Genomic DNA, 24877 nt, shown 5'->3' with positions numbered 1-24877 from the left:
CCCTGGGTATTTTCAATTGTTGGGGTCTGCTTAGTCTGCCCCACCCAACGTGTGTAGCAGCTTGTCTGGGAAGTGATGATACCCTCTCAGTAAAAAGCAAATCTGCCCTTCTGAGACATGCTAATATTTGCCATTTAAAGTACAACAGTCCAACCGAGAAGAACTGGACCATTAGAAAAGTATGACCGCACAGCTGAGCAATGGGTTTACTGTGCGAATAAAACAGCTGCAGAGAAGTGCTGGTTAAGTATCTTTATTTAAAAATGTATAGTGGGCAGTCATGCCTACGGATGGTATTATTAGACTAGTAAACGTATACTAGAGTTTCTCGTGAGTTCATGTGGCATCTGAAGTTGGCTACCAGTGTACAGAACATTGTACTACCACTCAAGGTTAAAAGAGGACTTCAGATAGAATACAGGGCATTCCCGATTCTCTTTCATGAATAATCATCAATGAATAACCGCACCTCTCACACACATAAAGTAAAGACGACATCAACTATGGCCGTGTTAACGAGAACAAGGGTAAACGAAAATGCAGCCCAAGTACTGGCCATGGAAACAACATAACAAAGCACTATCGTGTTTTGCGCACCAGACACAGCAAGGTCAATACTATTATAAAAAATGTCGATGTCTTGTTATTAAAGCTTGTGCGAGAAGTCCTATGCTGAATTTACAGTAAAAGCCAGATAATAATCGGGGACCTCAAAGATCCTGAATAAAACGAAACCGAGACTCGATAACTTCAGAGAAGTGCAGTGACACTCCCAGCTTCTACGTCGACAATCTAGGGCAGATGTGCTAATTCAGAACTGCTGAGGAGAGCAGGCTCGGACTGGCTATAGGGCAATGGGCCATTGCCAAAACAAAATCACAAAATACAATGTGGGTCCGATTCTTTTGTCAAAGTGGTCAGTTTCTTGGCCAATTTGGGCTGGTTTGATGAGTAATTGCACTATGCTGATAATAGTTTTGACCAGTGGTGCTGAATAAGTATTCTTATTTGCATCACATTTTATCAAAACACTTTTACATTTCAATGCAGTCGAAACGTTTTTTTATTCTAAATTATTTGAAGCAGATCAATATTTTGAAAAGGCAAAATGTAAAACTCCTACTTGAAGCTGAAACGAGGATCATACACCAAAATTGTAATTTTTCTTTTCACATCTAAGCATGATATGCCACAACACTGCTGTATATGGTTTTGGTTTCAATGGACTCGCCGTCACCTGAGACACAAATATCCAGCACTGTGTCTTCATGAATACGAATGCATTCTGGGACTTTTAGTGTTGGATCACTTCAAGTTAAGCAATTAGACTGAAGTAAAATGCTTTAACTGAAAGAGCAATAGTTGAGAGGATAAATAAGCAGGTACATGTTCTTTACCAGTACGTTTTATGCCGCCTATTTGTAACACTTCCATTCGCTCTCCTGTTGTTCATTGACAGCACACTTACATAACACAAACACTTAGATGCACGTCAATTATGATTAAAATGACGCACCTGGACTTGTTTTTTACTTCCCCCCTCGGAGTGTTGCTCGTGTCTAGCTCCCATCCGAGAAACTGACCCTAGCAAAATCCAGCTTCCTCCTCCTATTCACGTAAATTGAACATTACGTTCAGGTCATGCACATCTGTGACGAAAGCTAACTCTTCAGCCTCAGCCTACATCCTTGATACAGTGTAGTTCTCTTCCGAGAAATGCACCGCAGCAACACTCTGCCTTAATCTCATCACATGGGTTACACGTTACGTCAAGGCCATGTATGTCTGGTTTATGCTAACTCTTGAGCCGTACCTCACACTTCAACCCTTGGTGATTCGTATGACATAAGGAAAGTATCACATTCCTCAGAGCTTGACGGCGAAGAGGGATAGCGATGGCGATGCAGGTGTTTCCTCGTGGAATTTGCGAAAAACCAGTTTACATTTTTGGACTTGTGTATTTGGCTCTTCTGCCAGGAGCTGAACACTTTCTCTGGAGGGGTTATGTGTCATGCGCGGGAGGAAGGGGGGGATATTGGGTATTTTGCCAATTGGGAGGGTAGGTTAATTGGGCCGTGGGGGGATTTAGCCAAAGCAGGGGCATATTTTGACATTTATCTTGTGTGAAGGGCAGATTTGGGACTGCTGAGTTCCTTTGCAGACGGTTGTAATACTTTTGTTTGCGTGTAGAGGAACTATGGGCCCAGTGTGTAGGGGGTACTTGCAGGGGAGCCGACTTATGAATTTCCCGGGGGTGCCCAAATATAGGAAGTGACATCACCGGCAGTTATATGACTGCATTTGCACGTAGTCGCCAACTTGGTGCAAGGGGGCTGGAGGGGTGCAGAACAGTGGAAACATTGGCTAGCATGCACTGCATATACTTAAGTCAAGTAAGAAGGAGGTTTCAGCCTTCCAGTTGCATTCCAGTAGGCTATCAGTTCCCTACTCCACCCCTCTATAATCACCCAGGTTGTAGTAGCCCTCAAAAGGCAGAGCAAGAAAACTAGGATGGGAGAACGAAATGCCAGCCCATCCTGTGAGTGTCAAACCTCCGTGCAAAGACTGTGCGTGTGCCTCCTACCTTGGAGCACAATCTCACTAATTTGGTGCAAATCTCGCAAGTGGGAGCATGGAAATCCCCTGCGTGTGTATGGGCTGCAGACCCCGGATCACATGCTCACTACTTCAGTTTGAAACTCTGGCCAAGGCTCTTTGGGCAAGCATTCAGGATTCCTCTCACACCTTTTAAAACGTGTGATATATTGATTGGGCACCTCACTCCTAGGAGCATAGTATCACCTGTTGCTGGTAATTTCACAACTGAACATACAGTTTCACTCTTGGTCATCTCCATGACCCCATGTATATTAATGGAGTCAGTCTCCCATCTGGGAAGACAATTATATTTCTGTTAAAGCACTCTGAATTCTCACTCCAGTTTTCTTGATTTATAGATCCATACCATATTCATTCAATGTGTGTGCAGGGGTGATAACTTGTGTCTGAGAGAGCCCATTCTTTCATTCAGGAGAGATAAAGGGGTAACAACCCCCTGTATGAGAGATCAGGCTCATTTTGCCCCATGGCCCCTCACGCCAGACTGAGCGAGCAGGTTTTAAGACCCTGCTGGTATCTTACAGGCTCACGCCTTCTATCCCTTGTCCCATGACGGCTTCCAACATCCGGAGCGCGGCGTCTTATGGACAGCAAGCAGCTCGGGACATGCTTGTTGCCAATTGAATATAGCCAGATCTACTATGTAGACATTGGGAGAGTGCCATAAATCCACATTGGTGGTGAAGAAGCACTCCACATACAAAACAAAATGGTATAGTGTTGCAGTCCTGCTGAGAAATGATAATTCGGTCTGTTTAAATGTAAAGCCGAGTGGCTGAGACGTACATGCACTCTGCCATTAAAAATAAAGCAGCTGTGTTGGGTGGAAATGCTGTTTTGGTGGCATCAAGAGTATGCATTTCCCTGTGGGGTAGATTGGTCATTTCCTATTGAAGTATAGCAGCCCTATTTTGAAGTGCCATTAAAAGTGAAGCTGTCCAGTAGGCTGGATCAGTGCTGCCCCATAAAAGGTGTATAAGCCTCTGTGAGAAGTGGCAGTACTGTCCCAACAGTGAGTATTTTCACATTACCTATGCTTAAGCACTTTGGGTTATTGAATAGTGCTGCTACATTCGGAGTAATTCCATCCCTTTAAATATATTAGCTCTTGTACAACCACGACAGTGAGTTATTCTGATGATGATATCAGACTTGCTCAATAGTTCTGGTTCTGCATCATTAAATGTACTTCAGATCTTCAGAGTATCGGGAGGATAGCTCGGGGGCAACCTGCTCACCTTGGAAGCAAGACGACACGTAGCAACACAGGTTCGATACCTCGTTAGTGCAACATAGCTTCGAACCCTCGGTCCGCGCTTAGAAACCTCTGGGTATTACGCGTATTATAAATAACCAATACAAATAAATAAATCTGCTGAGAAGTGCTGGGGCTTGTCAATAAGAGTGTAGCAGCTCATCTGAGAAGTGCTGATGTTGTCCCATTAAAAGTATAGCAGCCCCACTAAGATGAACTAGCATTGCTTCAACAAAAGCACAGTATTACCGCTGAGAAGATTCAACAATTCTAGAAGCCCTATTGGGAAACAGCAGTACTACCCCATCAAGAGTATAGCGAGCTAACAGGAGTACCTGCATTGCCCCATTTCAAATGTGGCAGCTCTACTAGAAAGTGCTGGCTCATATAGATTACACAGCCCTGCTGAGAAGTGCTGTTACTGTCTCTCTAGAAGCCCAATAGCTCTGCACCTTTAGAGTTACAGCAGACCTGCAAGTACTGTTCCATTGAATGGTATTACACTGACCAAGGTCAACAGTATGGCAAGCTCCATACTGGATTCTCTGTGATAATTCTGCATTTTGAAGAACAAATACAAAAAGACCGATTTATTTCGGCCGATTTGTATGGTCTTCGAAATGCCGAATTATCACATTCTACTGCCCCCCCCACTAAACCCCCTACAAGGTGATCCCACACTCCCCGTGCCCCCCTCTCCTGCGCTGTTTCCTTCCTTAGAATTCAGGGGAGTTCCCTCCCTCAACGCCGTTCCCCGCCCATAGCATTCGCCCTCACCAAGTGCACACTCGGAGACATGCAAACAGTCTCATTTGCCCTCTCCCTGTCCCCTTTCTCTGCAGATGCAATGGATGCAATGCAAGAGGGGTGCACAGATGTACAAATACACCCAACCCAAAACGATTTTTAAAAATTGAGGGACAGACTTGCTTTGCATCTGTGCCACAATTTCTAAAAATAGTTTTGGGTTGGGTGTACCTCCTAGAAGTAAACCTAACCCAAAACAATGTTTAGAAATTGAGGGACAGATGCAAAGCAATAGCCTCTTGCTTGCATCTGTCCCTCAATTTCTAAACATCGTTTTTTTCCTGGGCCAGAGAGAGACACAGTATGGATGGAAAAGTGCCATCCATACTGTGTCTCTTCTCTCCGGCCCAGGAGGGGCTCAGCCCCGACTTCATTCTGCCGGCGGGTGCCCGGGCCCCTGGAGCACCCGCATACTTGGCGCCCCTGGTTACTTGTGTAATTTGTATTGTTGTAAAGTGGGAGAGCAATGTGTCTTTTGCAAGGTGCCCGACTTTGGTATTTATCCAGTGTGTTTTTGTCCCGTGAGGATTAGATGTCAGATGTGGTGTCTCTCGAATGAAACTGCCAGGTTTTTCAGTTCCATGCGTGATGCCTCGAGCCAATCCTGGCTTTTGCTTCCAATTGCATGTTGGAACTTGTAGGCCCACCCTTGCAATGGGAAAAACAAAACTACAAGTCCCAGCATGCAATGTGGGGAAAACAGGATTGGCTCAAAGATTACGCAAGGAACTGGGAAACTTGGCAGCTATGGGGGTGGCAAACGAGGGGCGCATATAGAAGAAAGGGTGCATGGTCAAGCTGGTTTAAAAAGGGGACGTTAGGCATGTCCAGAGTAGGTTTAACACAATAAAGGTTTTACTTTAAGTTACTATACACCTTAACAAATTGACTCATGTTTAACAGTTGCAATAAGGCCCTAAAAGGATTTAGTATTACTACTGTGTGATTTCATTGAACACAATTCATCATCATTTGGTCCTCTAACTTTAAAACAATTAAGGAAAAATTGCAAAAGAAATTAACATTCTGCAAATACACCAAACTCTTCCCTTTTATGATGTACTTTCAAGGTCCATCCTATGGCACCCCATCCAAGCTTGCATGTTATAGCTGCAACATAGCTGTTCAACTGTCTCCCTAAAAGGAAACACTCAGTGATTTAAACAAATAATCCACAACGATGTTATATGAAATTCTGTTCCATTATTTCAAGTTTAAAATTAATATTGATATCTCGTTTTTATCTAGTTGTCATGGCAGATATACCACCTCTAGAAGTCAGGCCCGGCTCCAGGATGTTTCCTCTGGGTGGGCCAGATTTTTGTTCAGGACTCCCAATTTCCATCAGTTGTGACATGCCAGAAAGATAACAAAAATTGTTAAATATAAGGGGGCAATACATGGTATCCCCTTTTCCTAATAACCAATCCAATCCTTCTCCAACCTTTATGGGCTATTGTAAACCAGCTTCTCTTATTTTGTCTGTCATGCCATTCGTGTACTGGGAGGAGGAAGAGAGGAAGAGACGACTGGAGTCATACACACCCAACATACAACCACACCACTCTGGTACTTAGACGAGGAAGAGAGCCCTAGAGGAAAACCACTAGAAATGTCAGGCATGTTGCACTAATATGCCTAATTGTAGTCGGGCAATTGAAAGAGAGGACTCGTACCAGCAGCCCTTTCACCCACCACAGGTGCCTAAAAGGTGAGAAGCCAAAAGAGCACAGAGAGGAGTGGAAAGGTGAGATACTCCTGTGAGCCATTGGATGCAGAACTGCTGTGTGACGAGGGTCGGAATACAAGGGACTGCAGAGGGTGGCGGTCCGGACTGGGGCAGCGTGAGAACAGAAGTTCTCTGGCATAACTGCAAGGCAATGGAAGGTGGCATGCTGAGGGGCTGGCTTTCTAATGAAGAGCCACAGTGCTCGTTCTCCCGTGGCACTGTGAGAGGGCAGGAGTGTCTCGGGGCAGAAGTGGGAACACTGGAGGCAACCAAGTTGAAGCGAGTCGAGCGTGATATGTGAGAAGCCTGCAAGGATGCCGGTGAGTTTCAGAGACCTGGAATCCCAGTGTAACATTCAGCACGAGCGCTGTGAAGGAACCAGTGATTGTGAAAGTATACAATGTAGCGGAGTGGTCGCGTGGGTATGAAGGAAGCGGAACCATATATAATGTCGCCACAACCTTTTCCCTGCGACATTATGTATGGGGATATTACCTGATGCTGTTTTCTTTTGGTTGCTGAGATCTGTGAGGGCAAGGATAGGTTTTGAACACAGACAGATTCTTCAGTTGAACTGTTTGACTCGGACGTTCCTTAGTTTTCTTTAGGTAGTGAAATCCCACCTTAGATTAAGGCAAGTTAAGACTTTTTCCATCCTGACATTTAAGTTAATAAAAGTGTTTATTTTGAGATTTAAATCTGTTGTCTTTGTCCTTCTTCATGACACCTTCACAGCACTTAGATCCTCTTTGGATCATCTCCTTGTACATAATGGGCAGCCACCTGCCACCCATCTAGCTTATATGAAGGAAGCAGTATCCCAGAGAAAAACAGTAAGGCTTCCACTCCCTGCAGAATGAAACACACCTAACCCTCTGAAACATGGTTCAGTGGCCATCTTAGAGCTTCACCATCATAGTTGAAAACTAGAACAGAAATGGCGAATGGCTTACTGTTCTGCCACTATGACTGCTTTTCAGCAGGCCACTATCATCTAACACAAAGCCATTTTTTCCGACTAAATGGGCCTTTTATATCCATAAGTACCAATCTGCTCTTAATCAACCTAAAGTGCTATTTAGTCTGGTGCACTCGCCCTCTGATAATTTGGTGAACAGTGGCGTAGTACCCCCTTCGCAGGCACTCTGCGTTTTTTTTTTTAAATGTTTTTTTTTGTCCAACTATTTCACAGAGAAAGTGTCTGCTTTTCGTGAGAAATATTGTGATGTTGGGCCTTAGAACAGGTGACCCTGTGCGAGGTCTTGGGGCAGTTTACCATGCGCCGGCTGGTCCAGCTTTTTTCTCTTCACTTCTACAGATGTCATTGATGCTAGGAGTCGGCTTAAATCAGCTTCTCCCTTGGATATGGGGTCCTGAAAAGAGTTGTACCCACTATTGCACCACTGGTTACCCAAGCAATAAATCAATCTTTTAATTTAGGGCATATTCTCTTCTCCCTGAAACATTCTCTGGGGGTCCCGCTCTTAATAAAATCTACCTTGAACCCTGCCCTTCCAACAAATTTTCATCCAATCTCATTTCTGCTGTTTCTGATGAAATTGCTGGAATCCTTGGTCACTCTTTTATTGAGTAGGTTTCTTGAGAACTCCCTTTTCTTTTATCCCTTTCAATCCAGTTTTCAACCCGTTTGGGGGACAGAAGCTGTGCTGGTCTCACTAGTTGATGATCTCACCCACCTCTGTGATCATGGTGGTGTTGGGGCGCCGATCGTACTTAACCTCCCTGCAGCCTTTAATAATATTGAGCATTCCATCTTGCTCGATGGTTTAGCACAGGCAGGTATCAAAGGCTCTCTGCTGTCCTGGTTTCAATATTTTCTTTTGGATCGGGCTCAGTCACTCTCCCTCGTGTCCTATTGGTTAACTGTAGCTACACTTACTTGTGGGGGTCCCCAAGGTTCTGCCCTTTCCCCGTTTATTTTTATGTTTGCATCGAGCCACATGTTGAATTAATTCAGTCCCACAGCTTCCAATTCTATTTCTATGCCGATGATACTCAGATCATCCTTCGGTTAGATCTATCTCAGCAGGACACCACTTAATGGCTGAGGCTGTGTCTGGAATCCGTTGGTAGCTGGATGAGTACAACTGGCTGAAGCTTAATGGGGACAAGACTGGGGTGCTGGTAATTGGCCTTCTGTCGACCGCCTCTTGCTGGACACCATCCTTTTGGCCCTCGTCACTTGGTCCTTTCACAAATCTCATCTCAGTAGTCAAAGATCTTCGCTTTATTATTTCAGCATTATCATCAGTAGAGCCCCAAATCCATTGTCAGGTAGGCCATTTCAAATAGACAGCACTTCAGAAGGTTCTCCTGTACATACTGGAGTCTATACTAGCAGCGGTGGTTGCCACCTTGGATTTTTGAATCATAGATTATTGCAACTCCCTCTATCTAGCCCGGCCAGCATACCTAATTCAACGCATGCAGGTGCTTCAAAATCTGGTAGCTATAGTTGCTACGCAGTCGCCTTATCAGGTTCATGTTTCCCCCCATCCTGCGCCAGTTGCATTGGCTACCGGTGCAGAGTCAGATCCAGTTTAAAGCCTTATGTACGGTTCACTGTGCAGTTTACGACACAGGGGCTGAGTATCTTCAGTTGAAATCCTGTCCCTACGTTCCCCCTCAAACCCTTCATTCCATTGATGCCTGCCGTCTACAAGCCCCACGTTTTCATCATGCCTTCCTGATTTCTGCAGCCGCTTAGTGGAACCAGCTCCCTTACGTGCTTTGGGCCAACAGGACCACCTTCAGTTCCTCCGCTTGCAAAAACATACCTGGTTGACCATCGGTAGATGTATCTGCTGTGGTCTATCTAGCAACAAGTTGCCTTTTGGTGTAAATTGTGCTTTGCAAGAAACCCAAAATAGTTCATAGGAATCATGCATTCTGTTGCATGACCAATGGGCCATGCCTGGCTTGTACGTATAGCTCTCCCAGACAAATTGGGTGCATAAGGTGATAGGGAACCCCACTCTGGTTCCCAGAGATAATGCCCGATTGTGTTCAATGGCCCTTTCTGACTGGAGCCTTGTGAGAGTTCCGTTTTACGGAAGTGTTTGTTCAATGGATAGATACATTATATACTGCACGAAAAGCCACTATCGGCATGAGGTCAGCAATGTGCCCTTCATTTGAACCTCGGCGAGGAACGTGGCAGGGCTGAACGCTGTCCCGCTTGCTCTCCGCTATAACTCTCAAGCCTCAAGCCCAATGTATCAGAAATTACACAGAAATTAAAGGGATCAAATCAGGGGACATAGATGGCAAACCTTTGCTATACTGAGATGACATATCACCCTGTAAAAGTCAGAACTCTCACGCATACTACAAATCACCACCAAATTTGGCAATATATCAGGTTACAAAATAAATTGGGGGAAGACTGATCTTCTCCAACCAGGGTCAGACACTACCTAAACAAACCCGCAGGCAATTCCCCCAGTACGGTTCACCTTGTCTCTTCATAACTTATTGGAAACCCATGATTAAATCCAATTGTGGAGGCCTGTGGGATGAAATAGAAAAATTATTTCCAAACTTGACGTAATCTTCTATCATTGGGGAGGAGGAACTTGCTTTTAGAAATGGTTACCTTACTTCAAATTTTATATCTCTTCTCCACACTCCCTGTCTCCCTTCCCACTAAATATTTCAGATGACTGAATACAATCCCTTAACATCTGAATCTGGTTAGGAGGCAAAGCTGAAATTAAATTGAGCACACTGTGCCTGCGACAGACTTATGGAGGCATGATCTTCCCAGGTGTTGAATTGTATTATTGACCTTGAAATTGGTGCACCTTAAAAGAGCCAACATAATAGGTTCAGAAAGGCCCTTCTCTGCCAGAAATGAAGACTTTATGCTGAACCCATTGAATACTACTGACTTCCTGCACCAATATCGCAAATATATCGTACATAATAGAGTCCTGTCCCACTCAAAATGAATATGGATAATTATACATACAAGTGAAAAAAATAATGTGGGTCTCTTTGACCAACGCCTCGCTATGACTTTATGAGAATATTAGTACAGATAAGAAAATTGTGTTCTGGTCATATTGGTACAGAAAAGGAATAAGATGTGTGCACCAGTGCTTCAATAACAACCTTGAACTAACTCGCCAAGATTGCTCTGACTCTGGCATAGCCTGGGCCCACACTTAAGAGCTCTCGGAAGGGCCAAAACATCAAGTACATGGAATACTTGCATAAATATGCTGCTGCTAAGAAGGGCACGTCATCAGTGTACTTATTGCTAAATGCAGAGAAGATCAATTTAGCTCAATGACAGCGGCATAGGAAAATGGCATTGGCCCAAACCTCCCCATGAATGTCCTGGGCCATTGGACCAATGGTTCAAAGTTTCAAGAGACGCTAACATCCGAATTATATCATACAAAATCTCCATAGAGGATACTGGTATCCCACTCGCAATAAGAAAGTAAATCCAACAGTGCTATACCTTTTCTGGTGAGGATGTGGCGATACCCGATCATGGTCATGGCCAATCATGAAAAAACTTTGGATAGAGAGACCTGTGGAAAACGCCCATTGTGGCTTGAGGCCTCATGGACTGGCAATAGGGCTTAACAAACCAACAATTCAAATGGGCATTGCTAGCCATGGCAAAAGCCAGAAGAATAATCCTCAGACATTTGAAGGGTCACATGTCTAATCGATACTGTGAATGGATATCCCTCATGAAAGAAGTGACAGCTCATGAGTGCCACTTGCTGAAAGGAACAATGGAGGAAGAGAAAGCAACCCAAATTTGGGAAAACATTTTCCAATTTATGTGAATTGCTTGATGGTTGCAATTGCCTAAAGTTCTAATGTGCCTAGTACTATACTGAATTAAATGTCAATGTATCGTTTGTTGGATTCTATTCCTGCTTAGATATTATCTGAAAATCAATAACTACTTATTAATAAAAAGGAGCCTCCACAGCGTACTCTCCAGTCCACCCTACCACACTTGCTAGTGAGATTTAATGATGTCATTTTGTATCTCAATACAGTACTTTTCTGTGCTACCTGGCACGGGTAGAATACCTCAGTGGCAATGCTTGTCTTGGAATCAATAAAATGCAGAACAGCACAGGTTTGAATCCCGGGTCCATGCTTAGAAATCTCTTTGGTAGAAATGGCAGTTATGAAAAACCAATTATAATAATAATAATAAGTTCTACATCACCGTCTTCTTCAATTTCTTTGTCCCACTATTTTTTTTACACCATCATAAACTGGCTGACCACTTGTTCTCAACTTTGTGTTATTGTACAGGCTCCCTTGGTGGGAATGCCTCCACCATCTGTAAATGTGTTATTGTAAATCATTTCTGATTGAAAATGACATCCTTGTTCTTCAAAAATATACTGATCCAAAATCTAGGTGACAATCTCCAGCTTAACCAATTAAGTACAGAGGAAAACCGAGTAGCTTCACTACCACTGCTGGGTTAACATCAAAAGAAAGGTCAGACTTTTTGATTATAGACAGAGCCAGGACATTAGAACAACCATTGGACATAATGTTTTAAAGTATAGTGGACAGTTTTAGTATACAAGCCCAACAAGCTTCTACCGGATCAGGTGTAATTGACCCGGGGCCAGAGTTAAAGGCCTGAGCGGAGCGAGCGTTTAAAAAGGACCCCAGGCCAGTAACCCCTGACTTGGCAGGGCAGATCGGGTGTTAAGGCCATTAGCACCCCGGGTTACCAAAGTGTCAAAAGGATTTTCCTCCCTACAACATGGCGGCCGTTCTGAGCAGAGAGGAAGGTGCGGCTGCGGCGGCGAGTGCCGCCGTGGCATAAATAATATACATTGGCAGAGGGGTGGGGTATTAAAAATAAAAAAAGGGGGATGGGGGTTGATGGCAGTGGGGAACCCGGCCGTCAGGCGGCTTGGAACGCCAGCTTACACTGGCAGTTCAAGCCTGAATTCCTAGCCACCTGATTGGCTGGCTCCCCCCGCCCGGGTGCCAATATAAATTACATAGCATGGATATATACTTTAAAGAGTATAAATTGTAATTAACCAGGCTGTAAATTGGCAAATAGCAACAGTCTCAGATCCAATCTAGCACGATCGAAATTTGACGGTATAAATGAGGCTCAGATCATCAATTGATGTGACTGTTGATATGTTGTCCAAATACTGCAGACTGCCACCACACTTGCTATCACACCTTGCGCAGAAAGCTGTTTTTTTATAGTAAACAGGCAGGTGTTTAATGGGAGTGACCTCAGTTCATTAAGTCTCCAGAGGAAAAGCGCCCAATACTCCAACATATTTTGCTGACTGCCACCATACTTGACACAATACTTTTATTGTTTAAAATGTTTTTATTATATTTTATTAACTTGTGCACAATTTACAGACATACTTATGTATTTACCTTTGTAACATCACAATATTCAGTCTGTGTTCCCGCTTCCCTCCCCTCGCCCCTCTAGCCTATGTCCAGTCCTTTATTAACTACAGACAACAGTAGCTACACATCATGTCTATGTCTACTTTACTCTCCCATATGGGTTTGTGAATTAAGTTGATCCTCATGGGTCTTTGTGTACTCTCTGGCAAACAGTTCTTGAAGCAGCATCCTCCAGGAATCCAAATCTACATTGTTTTCACTGTGATCCTTGTGAGCCGCTTCCTGCCGTGCGGAGGTTTCTGCATGCATCCATTTCTGGAGATCTCCCCACCCCTCCTGCACCACCGGGCCAGTGCGTGATTTCCATTGCATTGCTATTCTGCGTTCTGCTAGTATGTACGCCAGATCCTTTAACTTATTGACATGTTTTGCGCGTCTTGGTCATGGGAATAGCCCGAATAAGCAAGCTGTCGGGGACTCTATATTCAATGTCATATCCGCTCTTGCTAGCCATCTTGCTATATCCCCGCAGTATCATTGAATTACGCTGCATGCCCAAAACATGTGCACCATGTCTTCCTTGGCTAGTCCACATCTTGGGCAACATTGTTCCTTTGCATTATGAAACTTAGACATTCTACAGGGGGTTAGATATGCTCTGTGGGTGATGTATAGCTGTATTAGCTGGAATCTAGCTTTCCTGGATACTGTTTTGTGATATGTTAGTGCCCTGTCCCATTCAGAGTCTGACATCGGCTTGTGCAGCTCCACCTCCCACGGTTGGTGGGTCGATATCAGCTTGTCGCCCTTTTGTTCCATAATTAGTTCATATATCCAAGATACTGCATGCCCCCGTTCAGCAATGTCATACAGCATTTCCATCACCTCAATTCGTTTAAGTTCCCCTTGCCTTTCTGGCCTTTTGTGCTTCAGTTGTGTGAGAAAAGAGGCATGCAGATGTTTCAGATGTGTGCGAAAAGAGGCATGCAGTAAGAGATCTCCGATTGGCGCAACCCCCTAGGGCTCCCAATACTTTTTCACCATTAGCCTAGCCTGACTATCTTCCATACTTAGTGACACTAGTGGGATTCGGGGGGAGTAGGGCATCATACTAAATTTGCCCTATGTAGCGAACAGCCATGGTCAACGTATGGAGTTCAACGCTTTGACTGCGTCTAGCAACGCTACTGCATATGGGCGACTACTGCCCCCAGTGTGGTCGATAACATGATGTAGCCTACACAGGTTCCATGAAATATTCCTATTGGGGACATATCCTGCTTGGTCTGGGCGTATCAATTTACCTATCACATTTTTAAGCCTGTTGGCCAGTAGGGTGGAGAGTATCTTCCCGTCCTGGTTGAGTAATGATAATGGTCTATATGACCCACAGTCTGTAGCAGGTTTATTTGGTTTTAGCAGTGGTATTCTCAGGGATTCCCTCAGCAATGTTGGAAGTATGTCCATGTTGAATGCTTCCTGAAGCATCGCTAGCAAGGGAGTCGGGGGTAATGTCCACTATGTATTCTTTGTAGAACTCGCTAGGTAGCCCATCCGTTCCAGGTGACTTGCCAGTTGGGGGCTCTTTGATAGTGGCTACAAGTTCTTCCAGGGTGATGGGAGCCTATAGCCCTTCGGCCTCTTGCGGGGACAATTTAGGCAGGTAATCTGTGCTAAAGCCTCTTGGATCTCGAAACCTGTGCCTCTGATGTCTGTGTTCAAATTTTTGTAAAAGTCCAGGAAGCAACTATTGATGCCTTCCTGTGTCATGCACTCTCTCCCATCTGCACCCCTGATTGACCTTATTGCTTCATACTGAGATTCGTTTTTGTATAGCCAGGCCAGCAATCGCCCTGGCCTGACCCCTCTAACTGTTGTTTTTCTATGTATTTTGCATGATTTAATGCACCTTATATGTCCCAGTACGTCAAGCATTCTTGTCTCAGACGCATTGCCTCTCGGGTGCAGTCTGTTGTCATACTTGCCACTGCTTCTACACTCTCTAGTGCTGCTTCAGCTCTAGACAGGTCTCGCTCTATCACAGCCCGCATCCCCCCACCTCTGAAAGAACCAGCCCTCTAATCGCCACTTTAAAGGCTTCCCACACTCTCCCTACAGATGCTGTGCTGCCTGCATTATGTTTGAAATAATCTTTTATATCCCCCGGAGGCGCATATGGAATAGGATATTCCCTCTCTCAGCACTTCACTCTGAAGCTTCCAAGTCTGTATGTTTGCTTTGGGAGGGAGGACCTGCCAAGTGGCTACTAGTGGTGTGTGGTCTGACACCACTCGCGCATTGTGTTCTGCTTTTATAAACTCTCCTAGTGACTCTTCCCCCACAGAGATGTAGTCTATTCTAGTGGACAGATTGTGCGGATCAGAGTAATGTGAGTAACCTCGTGTTTGGAGGTGCAAGGTCCTCCAGACATTGCATAAGCTGTATGCTTGTAGCAAGGTGTTCAGGGCTTTAGCCGCATGGGCTGGGTGTATAAGTTTATCATCCAATCTATCTAGCTTGGGGTTCACTGTACAATGAAAACCTCTTTCTCAAATTAGTGTGCCTATGTGCTTGTATAAGGATCGAACATATGCAGCAGTGTCATGATTTGGGGCGTATGTGTTTATGATACATCCATCTCTTACCTCCAGTAAGCCTTGCACTGATAGCATTCTTCCTTCCTTGTTCCTGTCCATTTTGAGTATCTTTAGCTGTACCAGTGGTGCCACCCATACCGACACCCCTCGGGCATACACCAAGTACGACGAGCCTACGGTGTTGCCTGGCCATTTTCTGTCCAAGGAGGTCAACGTGTCTGTAACGTTTTTCTTTTAACAGCGCTATATCTATCTTCTGGCGCCACAAGTACGTCATTATTCTGTTTCGCTTAATATAGCTGTTAGTCCACGAATGTTCCATGAAGCTATCCTAAGTTCCCCCATTATGTTTGTCATCCGCTTTGTGTCTTGGTAGTCTGTTGCTGCTTTCGTGCAAGTGCTGTACGTACGCATAGGCTGAGCCCCAACTGTGCACCTTAACTCCCCTGCCCTCCACAACAATTGCCCAGCTCAATACCTTGTGCTCAGGCACTCCCACTTCTCTCTACACCCCCCTATGTCCTTCCCTTGGTGACCGGAGTGCAGCGGGTGGATACATAACTGCTAGTATCCAAACACAAAAACTTGTCTTGGGAAAAAGGGTGTTTCCGCGCAACGTGCTCCTTGGACTCTAGAAGTCACGTTGCTTTCTCCTGATGGTGCATGTTGGGCTAATATCGGGGAGTCCCCGCAACTGCACTTGTGACATTACTGTTCGGTTCAGGCGTGTGCAGTGTCTGCCGGTTTGTTTCCCACACTTGTGTGCAGGTTCTCTGCATCCATCCATTTGTTAACTTCTTCCGGAGTGTCAAAAAAGATAGCTCTGTCATTCTTTATGATCTTCAACTTCGCTGGGTGTAACAGCATATATTTGAGATTTGCTGCTTGCAGCCTTCTCTTGACTGCAGCAAAATGCATTCTCTGCTTTTGTACCAGTAGAGTGTAGTCCAGGTATGCTGTAATGCTTGCTGATGCCCTACAGATTGTGCCTCCTTTCCTGAAGTATTCCAGGATATTCTCCCTGTCTTCATAGTTTAAGATCCTGCCTATAATGGGCCTCGACGTGGCCCCTGCCGGTGGCTTTCTCCCCAGAAACTGATGTGCCCGCTCAACTGTAAGGCCCTGTGTGAAGGTGCCTGGGCCTATTTCTTGTAACAGCATATTTTCTATGAAGTTAGTGGGGTTCGCCTGTTCTTCCCCTTCCAATAATTCTGATGTTGCGTCTCGCGCGTTCTTCCGCGTCCTCAACTGGCCCTTCCAGGTTATGCATTTGTTGTTGAAGTATCTGCACATCTGTTGTAGTAGTAGCTTGTAGTCCTGCTACATTGTCCGTGACCTGTTTCTCAAGGGTCTCCATCCGCTCCATCAGTGCTTGCACATCTTGCCTCAAAAGATTCAGGTCTAAGCCAACAGTGTCTATTTTGTTTTCCAGGGCCACTTTTAGAGCTGCAATGGCTGCCAGGATCTGGTGCCTCTTGTTCGAGTGCTCAGGCTCTTCTTGTTGTGATGCTTCTGGGTGAGCGTTGGTTCCGTTTGATGGCGTCACAAACATATGTGGCGTGAGGTGTTTGCATTTGTTCTTGTGTGATTTTGCTGCCATGGGTGCCGCACTAGTGATATCGCGAAGCACTGTGCCTGTACGTTAATTAGGCTGAGGCTATGCAGACCTGGCGTTGTTCCACCATATCCCTCTTGTGTGTTGGTCATGTGTGGCGTGCTGTGGGCGACTGTCCCTCTGTGCGGCAGTCTGCTATGGTGAGTACTCCCTTTTATGGAGTCGCGGGGTGGAACTACCCCTCCTCATCCACTCCTCCATGTTGTCATGGTTCGCTATCTGTTTGAAGGCTACCAAGCTTGCTGAGCGCCGGCACCATGCCTTCGCGCCCCAGGTTCTGTGGAGACACTTCGCACTGCATCAGTAGTGTATCTTCCTGCCGGGCTTCCTAAGCCTACCCTTGGTGCAGAACAGAGCTTGTTGCAACTGTGTCGTATCAGGTCTTCCATGTTGGCTTTAATAAGGTCGTCTTTATTACAGCCAACTCAGAATACCTGGATGCATGGAGCCACGTGATTTAACCTGATAAAATTCAGACTCGACTGCATTAGCATATGGAAGACAAATGTTTTTCTGTTATGCCCTGATTTTGAAAAAGGCAGGGAACGACGAAACACGTGTCATCGTAAAGGGCACTGAATGACTCCTTTTTCACAATTTTTCATTCAATCTTGATGAATAATACTTAACTGGTGCAGATATACATGAGTGGTTTTTTGTTTTACACTTTTGGTGGTTTTATGGCTTTTTGGGCCACCGCACTCACCATTACGCGACAATAAGAAGAGATACTGCTTTTTGGAACAAATCGACACAAATTGAACATCTAATCTAAGTAGCCACGATTGAACAGGTGTCGCCAAACTGACCAGTCCTCACCTAAAGCCAAAGCTGTTACTTCACACAGAATGTTGCATGAGTGTAATGCAAGCTCACAGACATTTCTCTCAGATGACTAACAGCATGCCCATCTCTTTTCAACAGGCACACAGTCCACAGACAGCGACGGAGCTGGACCGTCAACATCAGCCAGGCCTGTGGAGACCATACCCCCCGCCAGCAGACTCAGACAGCAGGGCAGGGTCACCGGCAAAACAACGCCTGCATCAGCCGCCCCACCATCAGCTGCAGCAGCTGCCATACCACCAGCTGCGCCGCCAACCACCTCTGACAGTGGCACGTCTGGGATGCCTGCATCTGCTGCAATCACCACACTGCGGACGGTGGCCCTTCCACCAGCCAGCAGGGTGACACACCATCCCCCAAGAGCCACCTATGGCAGGCCTGACCAGGCCACAGGCAGGGCACCCCATGGTGCTGTTGCCTGTGTCCTCAAAACCACCACCAGCACTTCAGCCACCAGTTCATGGTGGTAGGGACACCACCACTGACGAGGGAGGGCATGTAGGCATCGAGGCAGAGAACAGGGACCTGCCACTGTCGCCCTCGTCTCCCTTGCCCAAAGGGTTTGTGAGGGCAATAAGGTGACATCTGCAACAGCTGAGGACATCAAGTACAGCAGCCACTTGACCCTGCAGCACATACAAGGCCAGGGATCTGACCCAACATCCTCCGTCACCCCAGAGAGCTCCTAGCCTGGAACCCCACAGCGCCGCACCCAGCGACTCCAGTCATCTAAGGAGCAAGCATAGAGCCCATGGTGAAGAGGCACCACATGTGACAATAGACACCTGGAAGGGTGCATCACTGGGTGTTTGGGGATGGCAGTGGGAGGATAGGTATTTGAGGGGTTGGGGGGAGGGCGGGTGTTTGGGGAGGGCAAATAATTTCACTTGGAGCAATGAGTGGACATTCCTTTTTTCACACAAGTGCCTACTCTGGTGGTGTATGATATTCACAAATGTGCAAGGGGTGTGCTGAATGCGAGTATAATTCAAACAACTTCTCAAGCGGTTCATGTGCAAGGGGTGTGCCGAATGCAGGTATAATTCAAAAATTTCTCAAGCAGTTCTTGCCGGTCCTTACGCTCATCCATGTCCTCCATGCACTCTGTTCGCTGTGATGAATCCAAGAGTGTGATCACTTCATTCCCAGTGGTAATCTCACCCCATGTAGCCAGGGGAATGCAGCCGCTACCTGATCCTGGGCGAACTGCCGGGAAAACAGCGGGGCCCCATCAGATGAGGCATGATATTCCCCTTCCTCCCTTGAGGATATCCCATATATACCTGATGCCTTGATGGCATATTATTACACCTCCTCTCATCCACCTACGAAGGGTACTGAAGGCCTTTTAACAAGATCTGCATCTGAACTATCAAAATCTAACTTTTCGTCTACAAATCATGAAAACATCCTCACAGATTTTACCTACAAGTTATTCAGAGCCAACTTGCCCTTAAAACCCCCTAAGAATGTTTGCCCAAACTAAGTTGTCAAGAATGGACTTCCATTCCCATAAGCATGAGAATATTGGTACGAGAAAGAGGGATTGGGTAATACAGATCACCCAAGCCCAAGAGCAAAAGCCGCTAGTTGTTACGAGTGCTTACCTACAGCAGGGAAATTTAAGCAACAGAGACAGCTGAAGAAGTAGAGCTGCTGGCGGGAGAAGACTGCATCTCTTGGAATCAGCTGAGAGACCGAGGGGCTAGGAGGCACTTTGCGGTGCCAAATGGCTCATCAAAAAGGAGAAGGGAAGCTTGCTGCGAGAAAGACTGGATCTACGTGATCCGACCGTGGCTGATTTTGCTGTGGCCGGAAAGTTTGCATGAGAAATGTACGAACCACAAAAGGTTTGTACATTTCTCATGCAAACACATGTTCAAAACCCCTACATGCCCACACCCCCACCCACACCCAAAATACACCCACGACACCCCCTCACCAACACCCCCCCAACATAAAAATACCCTACTTACCTTCTCTTCACGCTGTGTCCGTGCAGCGCCAGTTCCCTTTCACTTCCGTGATCGGGAACCGACGCCACAGGGTCCTTTTTTTTCGCCAGGAAGAACCGATGAGTCCACAAAAGGAATCGGGGACCCCGATGTGTATTGGCAGACATGCCAAACACCATTTTTGAATAAAACACCCCTTGAAAGAAACGTGCAAGTGAACATTACTATTAAAGGTGAAAAGTAACCCGATTAAAAGACTTAGAACTGTGTGAGTATATGCAATGCACATGTGAAAGAAGTCAGAATAATATACCAGACAGAAACAATACCAGTAAAAGCGAATGTAAGAGACTATCGATATTGGAAGTATGCACAGAGCCCACATAAGGAAGTTCTGGCAGGAGAGAATAGCAGGCAGTTAAAAGAAGCCCTCGAAGGAGAAAATAGCAGACAGTTGCAAGTGTTTTTAAGAAAGCCCTGGCAGCAGAGTATTCCAGGCAGTTTGAATGTTTATGAAAACACCTATATAAGAAAGTGCTGGTAGAGGAATATAGTGTGTGTGTGTATATATATATATATATATAACACGGCCACGGTAGTGGCCGTGTAGTTATGGTTAAGTTGCTGTTTCCAGAGGAAGAGTACTTTTTGGGCGGCTTATAACTTTGCTCCCGCTGGACGAATCCTCACTAAACTTTGCAAAAAAAGTATATGGGCCACTCTGAAATTTCTTTGCAAAGTTTGGAGATGTTTGGTCCAGGGGGGCAAATGTTATAGGGGGGGTCCCAAAACGTCTTTTTTCCCATAGACTGAAATGGGGAAAAAATGTGCGCACAGCTACAGTTCAAACCGCTGGACGGATTTTCATTAAATCTGCGCCAGGTACAGAGGCTTGGTCCATAAAGCGTGCTTTTGTAAATTTGGTGACCTTCCACGCAGTACTTTTCTTTAAAATTATCAAAAAGTAGGTCTGAAAAAATTAGTGATATCTATGCCCGCTTAGCGGTCACACTTCCCTGTTCGGTCCATGGACAAGATACCGATTGGCTAAGGGGCTTGCGACGTCTCTGCCCATTGGCTGCTGCGAGACGTGTTCTGCATCAGATTGTTTGGATGCGCCCGACATCTTGGATCCGCCGAAAACGGAGCAAATACCAGCGTACATATGCTCTATTTATAAAACTCTTGCTGTGTCACAGACCGTTGGGAAAGGTTCAGGCAGTAAGACATGGGTGAGCAATGCATTTGTTCTGGGGGTCGGTCTTCATGATGTACTTTGCATGGACCGCTTGTACGCACAGAAAATGAGGGGTGTAATAACGATAGCACTTCAGTCCATGCCGTGGACAGGAAACTTCTAACTGTTGAAAGCACACGCGTAGTGGTAGCCAACATTGAAATTGACAACGTGCCGTGATTGCATTACTTTTCCTGATGGCTATTATTATATTCAGTAATACGCTGCCATGGGTGTCACATGCTACAGTGGTTGTGGCCAGGGCCTAGAGTCTTGGATGCATGGCCGTCGGCCGAAGGCCATGCATCCAAGACTCTAGGCCCTGGCCACAACCACCGCAGCATGTCGCACCCATTGATACACCAGTAGTATTTCGTTTTGATTGGCAAGTTGTGGGGAGTGCATGCAGTCTTGGGTGCCTGGCCTAAGGCCAGGCACCCAAGAACAAAGTTATAAGTACTAGACGTGGAAGCCACTGCACACCCATCCCATGTAAGATCTATGGACATACAGCTAGGAGTGAAGCCTCTGGCTAGAAGCACTGAAGGATACCACACCTATAGAAAAAAAAACCACTACCACACATCACTGAGGTGCTTGTGGAGAGACCCTGCACTCTTGGGTGGATGGCCGAAGGTCATGCTCTCAATAACAGTTATAATCTCTTCATGATGTATTTCCTATGGCCACCTTGTACGCACAGAAAATGAGGGGTCCAATAAGGGCAGTATTTAAGTCCGTCCAGTGCACAGGGAACTTGTAACTGTTGTAAGGACACGCGTTGTGGCAGCGAACATTAAAATTGACAACATGCCGTGATTACATTACTATTTCCTATGGCTATTATTATATTCATTAGTACGCCGCCATGGGTGTCACATGCTACAGTGGTTGTGGCCAGGGCCTAGAGTCTTGGATGCATGGCCGTCGGCCAAAGGCCTTACTTCCAAGACTGTAGGCCCTGGCCACAACCACCGCAGCATGTCACACCCATGGATACACCCGTAGTATTGCGTTTTGATTGGCAAGATGTGGGGAGTGCGTGCAGTCTTGGGAAAACTAAGTTATAAGTATTAGACGTGGAAGCCACTGCACACCCATCCCATGTAAGGTCTATGGACATACAACTAGGAGTGAAGCCTCTGGCCAGAAGCACTGAAGGATACCACACCTATAGAACACCCCCCACTACCACACATCACTGAGGTGGTTGTGGGGAGACTCTGCAGTCTTGGGTGCATGGGTGGCACATGCTAAGGTGGTTGTGGCCAGGGCCTAGAGTCTTGGATGCATGGCCGTCGGCCGAAGGCCTTACTTCCAAAACTCTAGGCCCTGTCCATCAACACTTCAGCATGTCACACCCATGGATACCCACTTACTAATGCGTATTGGTTGTCTGGTTGTGGGGAGTGTGTGTACTCTTGGGTGCAAGGCTGAAGGCCATGCCCCCAACAACAAAGCTATAACCTCTTCACTCACAAGCGCACATGGTTTTCATGTAGTGCGGTGGTTGTGGACAAGATGTGTACTTTTGGTTGCATGCTGTATGCCATACACCCAAGCATGCACCCAACAGGAAACGTGTAAGGACTGGAGTTATAAGAGACTTCACAACCATATATTGAAATGTATGCCCATACACCTAAAATTGTAGGCCCTACGCACAAACAGTGCAGCATTTCAGAGACACCCCTAGTATTGAACATCAGTCAGGTGGCTGTGGGGAGAGTCTGCAGTCCTAAGTGCATAGCCACAGGCCATGCACCAAACAGCACAGTTATATGTAGTGTACTTACAAGGCACAATGGGTACGATATGGTGTGGTAGTGCATCACTCTGGTGGCTGTGGGGGGGGCTGCAATCATGGGGGCATGGCCGAAGGCCATGCCCCCAAAAGTACATTTGTTTGTAGTGTATTTATATGCCACAATGGATGTCACATGGTGTGGTAGTAGTGGCCAGGATCCAGAGTATTTGAACAAAGTAATAAGCACTGCAGTTGTAAGTAACTATGCATTTTAAATACTGTATACCCATACATTCATAATGCTATGGCCTCAAACTCACCTCTGTAGCCTGTGGCTACAAACTACTGTACCATATCACAGCTATTGGTACACTTGTACTATGCAACATCATTAAGATGATTGTGGGGAGGGCGTAGCATTTTGGGAGGATGGCCAAAGGCCATGCTCCCAAAACCTAGTTTGTACATAGTAAAATGAAAAGGCTCAATGGTTCCGATATGCTGTGGTGTTTCTGGCCAGGACCCAGACTCTTGACTGCATGCCCAAAGGTCATGCACCCAAGACTGAAGTCATGAGCAGTGCAGTTACAAGTGAATATGGGTGGGGTGTAATGCGCTAGTTGTGTGGACGCCCTAGTGCCTTGCCTGCATGGCTGCAGATGATGGTCCGAAAAGTAAATTTATAAGTAGCTAATTTACAAGGACCATGGTTTTGATATGCAGCGATGGTTGTGGCTAGGAACTATACTCCTTGTACCTTGGTCGTAAGGCGTAGGTGGTAGGTTACACACCGAAGATGCAAGGGCCAGCCTACAGGCACTGCAGCATATTAGTACCATAGATTAGACGTGTAGATTTGCATGTGTAGAAAATGACTGCCAATATACTTACTCCTTACTTTGTTCAGAATCCATATACATTTTTTATTGCTTATCGTACTTGGCAGAAGTATCCCTTTTTCTATTTCTGTGATAAAAGAAACGGGTATGTTAGTCTTTGCAATTTTTGAAAATTTACTACATTGCTTAATAGACAGTTTACCTTTTTTGTTTGACCCTCATATTTAGTTTACAAACCAGTGTACTGTGCATTGCGCTCAGTTTCTGTGTTTGCTTTTCTAATCCTTGGGTATGGGGAAAAAAAATCCTTGTCGGATTAAAAAAAACCTTCATTTACTATGGTACTAACTACTTCCTTGTTTCCTTTGAGTGTTTCCTTCATCTTTCTGATTAATGTTATGTTTGTTGCCTTCCTGCCAATTTTTACCAACAGTTAGATACCTGTAGGCGTATTCTACTTGTGCATTTGTTTCCAAAGATCTGTGATATTCATTTTTTTGTTTCATTCTTACATTCTCTTGGGTAGTTAGATACCTGTTGGCGTATTCTAACTGTTTGTCGTTTTTCACATACATTTTCTTAAAAATCTTGAAGTACACATTATTTCGTACATTTTGGCTCAAGAACATTAAATACGCATTTGTAAGATTAGCTGGCAATCTCTGCTTTAGAGTAATGGTGCTATCATTACATTCGAACCATCCACAATTCTTTTTAATGTATGCAGTGTAGTGACCTGCATTGGTTGTAGCTCCTGCATGGTAGATTATACCTACTGTTGTAAAGGTTTTCTTTCCAAGTGACACTTGACCGTGAGTGAATCCAGTCAGTTTGCAGTTGTTTTTGGTGCCATCTGCATTATAACGTAGAAGCATAAGTATTATGTAGGCACTATGTGATTGTATCAGTAAGGTGGAGCGATTGTTAGAATTGCAAATAGTACATAGTGTGCCATGGTTTGCTTTTTGTACAAGTTGCTGAAATGGAATGCTCTCACAATTTGGTATGGAAACATACACAAATCGCTCATTTGGGATTTCTTCCTGTATCACTTTGCTACAGAGAGTGCATGTATGTTTCCACATGTACGAAATCTGGAAGATTTAATTTACAGGTATGCTTTTGTTTTCCAATACTAATAGTATGTACATTAGAAATTCTTGTGGATCTTCTTGTGAGTTCATAGTGAATCTCACCATTCCAGCACAGTCACCCAATTGTTGCCTTACTCC

General features: G+C 45.4%; 1 long non-coding RNA gene across 2 annotated transcripts in view; it reads left to right on the top strand.

Moving 5' to 3' along the window:
* LOC138544346 (uncharacterized) overlaps window positions 1-20089 on the top strand; it is a 72797-nt gene extending 52708 nt beyond the window's left edge. For both annotated transcript variants that reach the window (XR_011290703.1, XR_011290702.1), the window contains one exon: window positions 17946-20089. This is a non-coding gene — a long non-coding RNA (uncharacterized lncRNA). The remainder of the gene's footprint in view (window positions 1-17945) is intronic.
* The last annotated feature ends 4788 nt before the right edge of the window (window positions 20090-24877 follow it).

Source organism: Ambystoma mexicanum, chromosome 1q (assembly GCF_040938575.1).
Source record: "Ambystoma mexicanum isolate Mex_15411 chromosome 1q, UKY_AmexF1_1, whole genome shotgun sequence".
In the NCBI taxonomy this organism is placed as follows: domain Eukaryota; kingdom Metazoa; phylum Chordata; class Amphibia; order Caudata; family Ambystomatidae; genus Ambystoma; species Ambystoma mexicanum.
This window is presented reverse-complemented; position numbering and strand designations above follow the sequence as displayed.